The sequence below is a fragment of the Pleurodeles waltl genome, chromosome 2_1 (genome assembly GCF_031143425.1).
Source record: "Pleurodeles waltl isolate 20211129_DDA chromosome 2_1, aPleWal1.hap1.20221129, whole genome shotgun sequence".
Classification (NCBI taxonomy): domain Eukaryota; kingdom Metazoa; phylum Chordata; class Amphibia; order Caudata; family Salamandridae; genus Pleurodeles; species Pleurodeles waltl.
This window is the reverse complement of record NC_090438.1, coordinates 723935781-723949713: the sequence shown is the minus strand read 5'-3', so window position 1 is coordinate 723949713 and position 13933 is coordinate 723935781.

Sequence of the window (13933 nt, the reverse complement as noted above, 5' to 3'; positions counted from 1 at the left end):
TCCACAACACCTCTGAGGATCCCCGCCATTCATGCTGGAGATGTCATTTAAATGTTAAAATGAAAGTACAGAGGGCATAGCTTTGTGGGCACTACATGCCCATGGATGCCAGGAAGTAGTAAAAGATGGAGTGGTCAGGTTGTACGATGTTAGCATGGTGAACCCTTTAAGTTTTGTGTGCAAAGAAATGCAGTTGTCCTTTGTTGCTAATTCAAAAATACCCTTGACTTATGAGAGCCTTCTATGCGCACGTCATTAAAAAATAGTGCAAAATGTCCACCCTGTGGCCAAGGGTCACTTGAATTTATATTGATGACATTGTGCTGAAACTAGTGCTCAGGACCTGCACAGTCTCTAATGAAGTGGAAAGGACAGTGGACCTGGCCAGCACATTTGTGAGCACACAGTTAATTCTCAGTTAAATATACTCACAAAACCATTTGCCTTCAACTTATTTCCACTGTTCTTGGCCTCACCAGGTGCAGGCCAGTCACAGGATTCCACAAGGCATATAGGTCATATGAGACACATGACTTCCTGATTTACTTGTGCACATGTGCACTACATGAGCTTGGATACCCATGTTTACTTTCCCATGTTTCAGCAGAATAGCCTTCTAACTTCCATGATTTAATAAGAACTTCCATCATCCACATAAGAGAAGGGTGTGGGGCCTGATGCTGCCAACTGAAAATGTCCTTTCTCCAATATAGGTAATGGGAACCAATAAATGATCAAGTGTAGGGTGGGTTTACAAGCAGAACACAGTGTAATTACAGGAGAGCTCCTGTGGTTGGAGCACACAGATCGGTTTATTAAGGTTTATTTATTTTTAGAAAAAGAGCAAGGGATCAAAGTTGTTCTTACCAGTCCAGCACTGGTGCTGATGATTGCTAGGGTTGCCAAATGCCAGGATTGCCTGTTTTTGCTTCCCCCTCATTCTTCTTTGTTTACTACCATACACTTCCTTTCTCTTTATATCACGTTTTTGAATTCCTTTTCATCTCTGCTTACTTCTTTGGTTACTATTTTACTTTATTACTCTGCTCTCCTTCTTCCTCCCTTTTCTGCCTTTCTCTCTCAAGCTCTGGATCGTAGTCTGATAATGGAAAATGAGTCCTTGTCCCCGAAAATGAGTATTACAATAAGTGACACGAATGTACATTCACAATAATGAGATCGATCAAAGTTATGTACCCGTCTCAAAGCAAAAAATCTATTCCAGTTAAAGGCTTCCTGCCCTGGCTCCAGGCAACCTCGACTCTACCCCCGCACACCCTTTTGTTTTCTGGGAAGCATATGGAAGGTTTGTACATTCCAATACATCCAGACCTCAAACAAATGTAATCCAGTTATTGTCATCTAAGTAAAGGCTTTGGCACAGTCTATGTCAGTCTTGTCTGTGCAATAGTGTTAGCTAACAACTGATAAAGCGCTCCATGATTCACGGAGCTATTAATGAGCTGAGATGCTAAAATAGGACTGCGCTTTAGTGTTCGGTAAAAATATAAAACTCCAAAATTCTTTTGCTATCAGGGCCTTAACTCGGCGCTGGTGTCACTGCTGTCTCGCCAAGCCCTCATTTGCATAGAGAGTATTGTCTATCTATCTTGCACCTCTGGCGTGTCGTGTTCTATTACATGTGCTCAACTGATCCCCCTGCAAGGTGAGAATGCTTCTAGTAACGCTGCACCTATGTGGCAACACTGACAATTAACGCCTTCTCAATTCATTATCATTATGAGACGCCAAGGTTCAAAACCATCAATGAGACAATGACTCAGCAACGTGTTTCCCTTGGCTCTTCACATTTTCACTCATCTTTCGGGATTCTTTGTTGTTGTTGCTTTACGCTTTTATTGAGGCACCTTTACATGTATAGAGTAGATATAGTGGATCAAACATGTTGAGGTGTAGTGTGTGCATGTGTAGGTATTACTGGTATGCTTTACTCTATCCCCATATGGCTTAAAATGTCACAATTGCTTTTCTTTTGGATATCTCTGTGAGCTTCCAGGTCATTAGCACGTTTTAAACTCGTAAGCACCCAGAACAAAACATTAAGAAACAAAAAATGTAATTATTATCACAATGTGAAGTTGAAACCTATTTCAGTTTTCGTTTAGTACTACCAGGCCTAATTGGTATTTTATTGTTCAAGAATATTTAATATGTTTGTCTTTAGTTTCTGGCTTTATTCAGGGTATAGCAAAAAATACAAAGGGGAGAAAGAGGGGGAATTAATTCATGTATCTAATTGTCGTTTTTTCATATGAGTGTATGTGATCCACCTGAAACATCCACTTTTTTGGCTATCTAGCAGGGAGAACTTTCGTCATTGCCTTTTGGATTATGCAAGTTGGTTCCGTTAACCCCTTCAATGCCAGCCCTTTCCCCCCCAGGTGCCAGGCCTTTTTTTGGCTTCTTGGGGCAGTTTGTGGTTAGACCCTCATAACTTTTTGTCCACATAAGCTACCCATGCCTAATGTACGTCCTTTTTTTCCAACATTCTTGGGATTCTAGAGGTACCCGGAATTTGTGGGTTACCCTGGAGGAGACCAAGAAATTAGCCAAAATACAGCAAAAAAAATGTTTCTTAAAAATAATGGGGAACAAGGGCAGCAGAAGAAGGCTTGTGTTTGTTTCCATAAAAATGGCATCAACAAAGGGTTTATAGTGCTAAACTCACCATCTTCCCAGCTTTCAGGAACAGTCAGACTTGAATCAGAAAACCTAATTTTTCAACACAATGTTGGCATTTTACTGGGACATACCCCATTTTGACTATTTTTTGTGCTTTTAGCCTCGTTCCAGTTAGTGACAGAAATGGGTGTGAAACCAATGCTGGATTCTGGAAAGCTAAACATTTCTGAATAGTAGACAAAATTCTGAATTCAGCAAGGGGTAATTTGTTACAAGGTTTTCCTGCAGAAATTATCAGCTGAAATAAAAACATATTGAAATTGAGGTTAAAAAAATGCCATTTATTTCCACCTTTTTACTCTGTAACTTTTCCCTGCGATGTCAGATTTTCAAAAAGAATATACCGTTATGTCTGCTGGACTCTTCTGATACGGGGATATTTAGGGCTTGTAGGTTCATCAAGACCCTTAGGTACCCAGAGTCAATAAAGGAGCTGCACCTTGCAATGGGTTTTCATTGTACACCAGGTATTCAGCAATTAATTTGGTGAAATATAAAGAGTGAAAAATAGGCATCAAGGAAACCTTTGTATTTCCAAAATGGGCACAAGATAAGGTGTTGAGAAGCAGTGGTTGTTTGCACATCTCTGAATTCCGGGGTCCCCATACTAGCATGTGAATTACAGGGCATTTCTCAAATAGATGTATTTTTTACACACTGTCTTACATTTGGAAGGAAAAAATGTAGAGAAAGACAAGCGCAATAACACTTGTTCTTCTAGTCTGTGTTCCCCAAAGTCTCCCAATAGAAATAGTCCCTCACTTGCATGGGTAGGCCTAATGCCCGCGACAGGAAACGCAACATGGACACATCATATTATTTACACTGGAATCTGATGTGTTTTTTGGAAAGTGTCTAGCTGTCAATTTTGGCCTCTAGCTCAGCCGGCACCTAGGGAAACCTACCACACCTGTGCATTCTTGAAATCTAGACACCTATGAGAATCCAGGATGAGGTGACTTGTGGGGCTCACACCAGGTTCTGTTTCCCAGAATCCTTTGCAAACCTCAAAATGTGGTGAAAAAAACACCTTTTCCTCATATTTTGGTGATAAAAAAGTTCTAGAATCTGGGAGGAACAACAAATTTCATTCCACCCAGCGTTCCCTCAAGTCTCCTGATAAAAATGGTAACTCACTTGTGTGAGTAGGCCTAGTGCCCGTGACAGGAAATGCCCCAAAACACAATGTGGACTCTTCACATTTTCCCAAAGAAAACCGACCTGTTTTTTTGCAAAGTGCCTAGCTGTGGATTTTGGCCTCTAGCTCAGCCGTCACCAAGGAAAACCTAGAAAACCTATACATTTTTGAAAACTAGACACCAAAGGGAATTCAGAATGGGGTGACTTGTGGGGCTTTCACCAGGTTCTGTTTCCCAAAATACTTTGCAAACTTCAAACTTTGGCACAAAAACACTTTTTCCTCAAATTCCGGCTATAGAAAGTTCTGGAATCTGAGAGGAGCCACAAATTTCTTTCGACCCGGCACTCCCCCAAGTCTCCCAATAAAAACGGTATGGTACCTCACTTGTGTGGGTAGGCCTAGTGCCTGCGACAGGCAACGCTCCAAAACGCAACATGGACACATCACATTTTGATATTGACAAATGTTGTATTTTTTGGAAAGTGCCCAGCTGTGGACTTTGGTCTCTAGCTCAGCCGACACCTAGGAAAACCTACCAAACCTGTACATTTTTAAAAACTAGACACCTAGGGAAACCCAGGATGGGTATAACATGTGGGGCTCTCACCAGGTTATGGTACCCAGAATCCTTTGCAAACCTCAAAATTTGGCAAACAAAAAACACTTTTTCCTCACATTTCGGTGATAGAAAGTTCTGGATTCTAAGAGGAGTCACAAATTTCCTTCCAACCAGCATTCCTCCACATCTCCTGATCAAAATGGTACCTCACTTGTGTGGGTAGGCCTAGTGTCCACAACAGTGAATGCCCCAGAACACAACATCGGTACATCACATTTTCCCAAAGAAAACTGACCTGTTTTTTTGCAAAATGCGTAGATGTGGATTTTGGCCTCTAGCGCATTTGACATCTAGGGAAACATAGCAAACCTGGACATTTCTGAAAACTAGACACATTTGGGAATCCAGGATGGGTAACTTGTGGTGCTCTCACAAGGTTCTGTTACCCAGAATCCTCAGCAAACCTCAAAATTTGGCAAACAAAACACTTTTTCCTCACATTTTGGTGCTGTAGAGTTCTGGAATCTGAGGGAAGCCACAAACTTACTTCTGCCCAGCATTTCCCCAGGTCTCCCAATAAAAATGGTATATCACTTGTGTTGGTAGGCCTAGTGCCCGCAACAGGAAACGCCCCAAAGCAGTATGTGGACACATCAAAATTATCAAATACAAAACTACCTGTTTTTGAGGAGGTGGACCTGCGTTTTTGGTCCTGGGCTCAGCAGCCATCTAGGGAAACCTACCAAACCCAAACATTTATGCAAAGTAGACACCCGATGGAGTCCAGGGAGGTGTGACTTGCATGGATCTCTCAGTGTTTTCTGACCCAGAATCCTCAGCAAACCTCAAATTTAGCTAAAAAATTTCATTTCCCCCACATTTTTCTGTGGGACCATCGCACCGCCACAAATTTCCTACCTCCCAATGTTCCCCTCAGTCTCTCTGTAAAAATTATACCTCACTTGCGTAGGTGGGCCAAGTGCCTGTGACAGGGAAGAGCTGAAAACATGTCAAAAATGAGGGGGATCAAAGTGGGTCCAAAAGGGCAGTTTGAAAAAAAATAAAATGCTTTTAGGCTGACAGGTGGGGAAAAATTCTTATCAGTATAGATGCGACAAAGCTGGGTGGTAGAAGTTTTGTGGGTTCATGCAGATTCTGGAAGTTTACGTCACAAAAATGTGGGGAAAGTGCAAGATTTCAAGAAAAGTTGGAGGTGTGGTGCATGTGAAGCTCACCACCCTGGACTCACCGAGATGTTTAGTTTTCAGATGTGTCTAGGACTCCTTTTCTACATGGCAGCGTCCCAAAGCCCAAAAAGTGCCTCCCTCACCATTCCAAGTGGGACGATTTCGAGAGTTATACAAGCTCTCATGGACCAAATGTAAAACCAAAGCCCAAAATAATCAAGTGTCCTCTCGCTTGCCATAGGATAAGATGTTTTAGTGTGCGAGGGAGAACTGAAAGTCTGTTAACCCCATCAGTTGGGGTGGGGGCAGGACCATGCTCATATTGGTTGGTAGCCACCAGCCCACTATTTTTTTTTTTTTTTAACTCCCTGGCATCTGGTAGGCCTTCTGCCCAGCCCGGGAAGTGGATCAGGGGTAAGGTAATTGCCCCATGTGCCCACTGGTGGGCAGAACAACTTTGTCCTCATTTATTTGGGGTGGGTGTATGGCCATACTCCCTCCCTCTTTTTTTGAAAAAAAATCTTCCCTGGTCTCTGGTGAGCTTTCTGCCCCCCCCCTTGGGGCAGATGGGCCTCACATAAATAGGCTGATCTGCCCCAAGGGGGGCAGAAATGTCCCAAAATTAATCCCCCCCCCCAGTGGAGCGACTCTTGCCTAAGGGGTGCCCCCCCCATGTAAAACATAAAAAAAATAAAAAAATCCATTGTACCTAGTGGTTTCTGCCCCCTTGGGGGCAGATCTGCCCAGTTAAAATAGGCCGATCTGCCCCCAATTGGGTAGAAATGGCCTAAAAACAATTTGCAGCCCCAGGGGGCGACCCTTGCCTAAGGCGTCACTACCCACGTGTAAAAAATAAAAACAATAACTACCCCTGGTGTCTAGTGGCTTTTGCCACCCCAGCGGCAAATCGGTCTAATTAATATAGGCTGATCTGCCCCAGGTGGGCAGAAAATGCCTAATAAAAAAATTGCCCCCTGGGAGTGACCCTTGCCTCAGTGGTCCCTCCTCTTATAAATGTAAATTAAAAAACAATCCCTGGTGTGTAGTGGCTTCTGCCCCCCAGGGGCAGATCAACCTAATTAATGAAGGCCAAACTGCCCCCAGAGGGGGCAGAAAAGGCCTGATAAAAACATTGCCCCCGGGAAGCAACCCTTGCTTAAGAGGTCGCTCTCCTCCTGTAAAAAAACAAAAAAATGTATCCCCGGTGTCTAGTGTTTTCTGCCCCTCTTGGGGGCAGATGGGCCTAATTAACGTAGGCCGATCTGCTCCCAAGGGGTGCAGAAATGGCCTAAAAATATTTCCCCCCCCCTTTACAGTGACCCTTGCCTAAGGGGTCGATCCCCTCATGAAAATAACAAAAATAAATCCCTGATGTCTAGTGACATTCCTGCAGCACGATCGCTATGCAATCGTACTGCAGGAATGCTCAGAGAGACATGAAAAGGAAAGGAAAAGCCTTTCTTTTCCTTTTAATGCCTCCCTGACCTCCCCTGGCCCTGTACTGAGGAAAACCTAATATGTTTCTCCTTGGATTGCACTGAAAGCATGCCTCCAACGCGATGGGAGGCGACCTCTGAAAGGTCAGCATGCGATTGCTCGCTGATGTCATCTGACGTCACTGGAGGGTATAGGAGGGCGGGGGTGGAAGGGCAAACGATTCCCCTTCCACCCCTGCCCATGGGAGAGGGGTGCAAGGCCCTCTGTGGAACACTAGCACTTCCCCCAAGTGCCCACACCAGGATGAGGTGGTTACATACGTGACGAGACCACCTCATCCTGGGCACCCAACAGGTTATGCTTCTCAGTTCTATGGGAAACCACTTGAGAGGATACTAAACTGGAGTCCTGTGTTCTGATCTATGACATGTGATTCCAGGTGAGCTCATTAATGGCTGTTTTCAAATAAACTAAGGTGAATGTCTGAGACTGCAGTTAGCAGGGAAAACCATAGTCAGATTCCAAGAGTACTTGGGCTTAAACCACATACTTGAGATTTAAGAATGAATGATGGATTTCATTCCTTGTAAAAGTTTGATTTGGTAGTGCATGCTTTCATCTAGGGCATTAATGTCTGATGGCATATTTAAGTTTTGGTTGAGGTTGAAGCCTAAGACTTTAACACTATCAACAATTGTATGTTTACAGTCCATCATACATGTTGGATCAGCCATGTCTGAATTGGCTTGGGATGTTTCAGAGTGAAATGAGGAGGAACTCTGTTTTCACAAGGTTCAGTTTAAGGTGCTGTTAGAAATGCGGTCTTTAGTTGGCAGTCAGGTTACCCCCTCTCCAAGCAAGGACCATCAATCTAGTCAGGGTAAAGGAGAATCGCCATCAGTTAACCCCAGCTTTCCCCCTTGGCAGCCTGGCACGAGCAGGCAGGCTTAACTTCTGAAGCAATGTGTAAAGTATTTGTACCAACACACACAGTAATAAGGTGAAACACTACAAAATGGACACCACACTAGTTTAGAAAAATAAGCAATATTTATCTAAATCAAACAAGACCAGAATGACAAAAATCCAACATACACAATTCAAGATATGAATTAAAAAAAGAATAAGAGTCTTAACCTTTATAAAACAGTGAGAATGGAGTTGTTATGCAAGGTATCTGGTTAGTGTAAAAAATAAAGCAGCACAGGCGAGCGTGAGTCAAAAAAGGGCCAGCGATGTGTCGATTTCTCACTTACAAGTGAGACCGTGCATTGTTCCTTACTGGTCAGGTCACCGTGCGTCGTTTCCTCTCTCCTGCAAGAGAGCGCAGGCTTTGCGTTGATTTTTCACACCCAGCGATGTTGCATTCGAAACCCGGTCACATGGTGTCAGAAAACCGTGCTGTGTGGGGCTTCTGTCATTATCAGTAGCCACTAGCAGGAGTTGCCTGTCCTTTTTTCAGCCGCAATGCATCAGTATCCCATCCGCAATGCAGGTGGAGCATCGATTTTAGCTGCGAGGCTGGCGGCGCATCATTTATCAACCACGTTGCGTTGCGGGTGGTGCGTCAAAAGTTTCCCCACACAGAGGTCTGTGCATGGATTTCTATCCTTTTACACCAGCTTCAACTTTCAAGGGCCCAGTGACAGGTTAGGGCACCACTTGGTAGGGCAGGAGAATCAGCAGAGAGTCCAGGAGGTGGCAGAGAGAAGTCTTTGATGTCCCTGAGACTTCAACAATAGGAGGCAAGCTCAGTTTGAGCCCTTGGAGATTCTTCACCAGTGGGGAGTCACACAAAAGTCAGTCTTTGTCCTCTCTCAGGCAGAAGCAGCTACTGCAGGCCAACGCAGCAAAGCACAGTCACAGGCAAAGGGGCAGTACTCCTCCTCCAGCTCTTCTCCTTGACAGAGGTTCATCTTGGTTCCAGGAGTAATCTGATTTTCAGGGGTTTTCGGTCAAATACTTATACCCATTTCTGCCTTTGAAGTAAGCCTACTTCAAAGAAAAGTCTCTGTTGTTTACAAGATCCTGCACTGCCCAGGCCAAGCCCCAGACACACCCGGGGATTGGAGACTGCGGAGACTGCAGAGACTGCATTGTGTGGGGCCAGGCATAGCCCATTCAGGTGTAAGTGACCAGTCGCCCAATCCCCTCCAGCCCAGATGGCCCATCAGGATATACAGGCCAGCTCCCTTTGTGTCACTTTCTAGAGGAGACAGCCCAACTGTCAAACTGACCCAGACAGTCAATCCACAAAAAGGCAGAGTGACAGAATTGTTTACGCTTTCCAAAAGTGGCATTTTCAAACTAACAATCTAAAAACCAACTTCACTAAAAGATGAATTTTTTAAATTGTGAGTTTAGAGACCCTAAATTCCATATTTCTATCTGCTCCCAAATGGAATCAATACTTTAATAATATTTAAAGGCAGCCCCCATGTTAACCTATGAGAGACTTAGGCCTTGCAACAGTGAAGACTGAATGTAGCAGTATTTCACTTTTAGGACAATGTAACTCACATCAGTACATGTCCCACCTTTAACATACACTACACCTTGCTCACGGGGCAACCTAGGGCGTACCTTAGGGGTGACTTACATGTAGAAAAAAGGGAAGGTTTTGGCCTGACAAGTGGTTACACTTGCCAGGTCGAATTGGCAGTTTAAAACTGCACACACAGACACTACAGAGGCAGGTCTGAGCCATGTCTACAGCGCTACTAGTGTGGGTGGCACAACCAGTGCTGCAGGCCCGCTAGTAGCATTTGATTTTCAGGCCCTGGGCACCTCTAGTGCACTTTACTAGGGACTTACTAGTAAACCAAATATGCCAATCATGGATAAGCCAATCAACACATATAATTTATACAGGAAACACTTACACTTTAGCACTGGTCAGCAGTGGTAAAGGGTCCAGAGGAAACAAAATAGCAAAAACAGAGTCCAGCACACAGACACAAACTGAGAAGCAGAGGCAAAAAGTTAGGGGAGACTACGCCAAGGATGCCAAAACACATGTCCTCCATCTGAAAGTGGGGAGCAACTACCCAACCTAATGGAAGTTCTCATCACTAAGGCGGAAGAATCTGGACAGACCATCAACATTGGCGTGTTCTGAGCCAGGGTGGTGTTCCACCGTAAAGTCCATTCCCTGTAGGGAGATGGACCACCTGAACAATTTGGGATTCTCACCCCTCATCTACATTAATCATCTGAGGGGGTTGTGGTCTGTCTGAACCTGGAACGGAGTCCCAAACAAGGAGGGCCTTAGCTTCTTCAGTGCCCAGACCACAACAAAAGCTTCATGCTCAAATGCACTCCACTTACATTCCCTGGGCAGTAAGCTCCTGCAAATGAAGGCTACAGGTTGATCTAGGCCATCTTCAATTAGCTGTGATAACACTACTCCTATTCCATGCTCTGAAGCATCAATTTGTACAACAAACTCCTTGGAGAAAGCAGGTGCCTTCAGCACAGGTGCTGTGCGCATGGCTTCAGGGCATCAAATTCTGTCTGGAAAGACTCAGTCCAGATCACATTTCTGGGTTGCTTTATGGAAGTCAACTCAGTCAAGGGAGCAACAATAGTGCCATACCCCTTGACAAACCTCCTAAAATATTCAGTGATACCTAAAAAGGCTCTCACTTCAATCTGGGTCTTGGGAGGCTCCCAAGCCAGAATGGTGTCAATTTTTGGCTGTAGGGGTGCCACCTGGCCTCTCCTCACTTGGTGTCCCACTGGTGCCCAAGTACATCACAGAACCCAGCGCTTTTTGGCACTTAATTGCCTTAATAGGAAGGCCTGCCTTTTGCAGGCCTCTAACACTTTACAGAGGTGGTGTAAGTGCTCCTCCCAAGTGGAGCTGAACACAGCAATGTCATCCAGGTAGGCTGCATTGAAATCATCCAAACCAGCCAACACCTGTTTGACCAACCTCTGAAAGGTGGCAGTGGTAGTCTTCATCTTATACGTCATCACCCTAAACTGGTAGTGCCCATCTGGTGTGTAGAATGCAGACCTTTCCTTAGCCCCCTCAGTTAGGGCAATCTGCCAATACCCAGAGGTAAGATCAAATGTACTTAGGTATTGGGCAGCCCCCAACCAGTCGATGAGCTCATCAGCTTGGGGGATGGGGTACGTGTCAGTCTCACTGACCGCATTGAGTCCCCGGTAATTCACACAGAACTGGAGTTCTGGAGTGGCACTAGGAGCAGCAGCTTTTGGGACCAAGACCACAGGGCTGGCCCAAGAACTACTGTACAACTCAATAACCCCTAATGCTAACATCATAGAAACTTCATCTTTGATGTTAGCCCTAACCTTGCCAATCACACTGTAAGGATTTTGTTTAACATGGGGATTTTCCCCAGCGTCCAAATCATGTGTACATAAGTGGGTGACCCCTGGGGTCAAGAAGAACAGGGAGGCATACTGACCTAACGCCTGGCGACAGTCCCTCTGTTATTCTGGGGTCAGGAAGGAAGGGAGTTTCACATCCTCCACAGATTCATCCTTCCCCTTAGCAAACAGGAGGTCATGAAGAGGCTCACTCTATTCCTCCACCCCATCATCTGTTGCTAAGAGCATTGTTAACTCAGTTCACTAAAAGTGTGTCTTGCGACGGTTCACATGTGGGACCCTCAAGGGGTTCCTGGGAGTCTGCAAGTCCACCAGGTAGGTGACTTCACTCTTCACCACCTCAAATGGCCCAGTCCACTTGTCCTAGAGCACACTAGGCTCCACTGGCACTTTCTGGACAGGCTGAAATTCAACCAGAATGGCATTCTGGTCATACCAGCGTTACATGTCCTCATGGCTGGCCTCTAGGTACTGTTGCGCAAGACCCCTGAAGCGGGCAGTCTGATTTGTAAGAGCCAGCATGTAACTGAATACATCCGGGGGGGGGGGTTTACTGGAGGTTTTCTCCAAAGCCTCCTTTACCAGACTCAAAGATCCCATGCAGGGTGGCCAGACAACAGCTCAAAAGGACTAAATCCAAGCCCTTTTTGAGGCACCTCCCTGTAGGCGAACAGAAGACATGGCAAGAGGACATCTCACTTACGCCTCAAGGGCTCTGACAGACCCATGATCATGCCCTTCAAGGTACGGTTGAACCTCTCAACCAGACCATTGCTTTGGGGGCGGTAGGAAGTGGTGAACTTATATGTTACCCCACACTCCCTCCGCAGAAACTTCATATATGTTGATATGAAGTTGGTACTCCAATCAGATACTACTTCCTTGGGTAACCCTATGCAGGAAAAAACACCCATCCATGCACGCCCCACCACAGGGGCATGGTCCACCGAGACCAGGATAAACCTGTTGCCCATGGCTATCTTGGGATCAAGAGGCCCCGCAATGTCAATACCAACCCTTTCGAAGGGGATGGGAAAAGGTTGGCGGGGATCCTTGCATTTCCCCCCACTCTTGCCACTTGCCTGACAGGTTTGGCAAGACCTACAGTGAGCATCCGAGTGCCTGAGCATTTGGGGCCAGTAAAATTGGGCGACAAGCTGCTCAAAGGTCTTGTCCTGTGCAAACTGACCAGCTAAAGGCACATCATGAGCCAGACCCAGTAGGAAGGCTCTGAAGCACCGGGGTACCAGCAGTACACGGGCTGACCTAGACTCAAGAACCTTAGGCTCACTATATAGGAGGCCAGCCTCCCAGTAAATCAACTGTGATCCAGGCTCCTTGCCAGATGCCTGGTCTGTAGCCTGCTGCAGCAAATCCTCCAGAGTAGGGCATACTTTCTGTGCCTCACAGAATACCTCCCTGGTGGGCCCTCCTTCCTGCTGCCCCTGTGACAGCTCAGGGACCCCCCGCAGTGCAGCCTCCTGTTCCCCTGTAGGCTCCAGGGCCTACCCCTCAGGTTGAGCCTCCTCCTGGACCGTAGAAACTTTTGGAGCCAGTTTTCCACGCCCCTTGCCCTTCTTCACTCTGGCACACACCTGGGCCACTCTGGGCTGCAATGGACTGGGTAGACCCACACACCTACCCCGGCAGACGCAACCTCTCCAAGTGTGACCTGGGTTCCACCTTCTTCCAAGGGGAATCCTCTACGTCATTGCCAAGCAAACAATCCACAGGCACGGTTGGACTCACAGCTACTTTCAAGGAACCTGAGACTCCCCCCATTCAAAGGGAGCCTGTGGCACTTTCCACAGGCGTTCTGAGTTGTCCACTGCAACTATATGGGGATCTATCTGCTCTTCAGACACTAGGGGCTAGATGTAGCAAAGGTTTTTACCCATTCTGTGTCTATGGGAAAATGTGTTTGTACATATGGCCCTAGGTGACTTCTCACTATAGTCACACTGGCTCTTGTGGCTCTCAGAGCATCTACCCTCTGTCCATTGATGGTCACCCACTGCCTGTACTTCTTAGTGTTCTCATGCACTACGGTCCTCTGGACCATCTCACTGTCCCCTAGTGAGACAAGGGTCACCTCAGCTGGTTCCCATACACCTGGAACCAGCTTCTCCCCAAGCGCTACACTGGCCAAACCCTGTGACTGAGCACCAGTGGGTGCAGGTGTCCACTTGGGACATTTGGGTTCCCCCCTCATGTGACCCTCTTGATCACATGCAGAGCACTTGAGGGAACCCTTCTCTGAAGGTTTCCCTGTAGAGCCCCATGGTTTCTTTTCTACTGGATGTTGGGATTCCTTACCCTGGGAACTTGGTTGGGGCCCTTTAGAGAACTCTCCCTGTTTACCCCTACCCCCACTTCTTCTGATGGGGACCCTGCCCTCCCTTGGCATCGTCTCCCCCATACCCCTTTTGGACCGTGGTGCTCTCCTAATGGTCCGCTTCCTGTGCAACCTTCCTGGGGTCAGTCAACTTGCTGTCAATCAGGTGCTGGCACAGTTCTGGAAAACAAAGACTATACAAATGCTCCCAA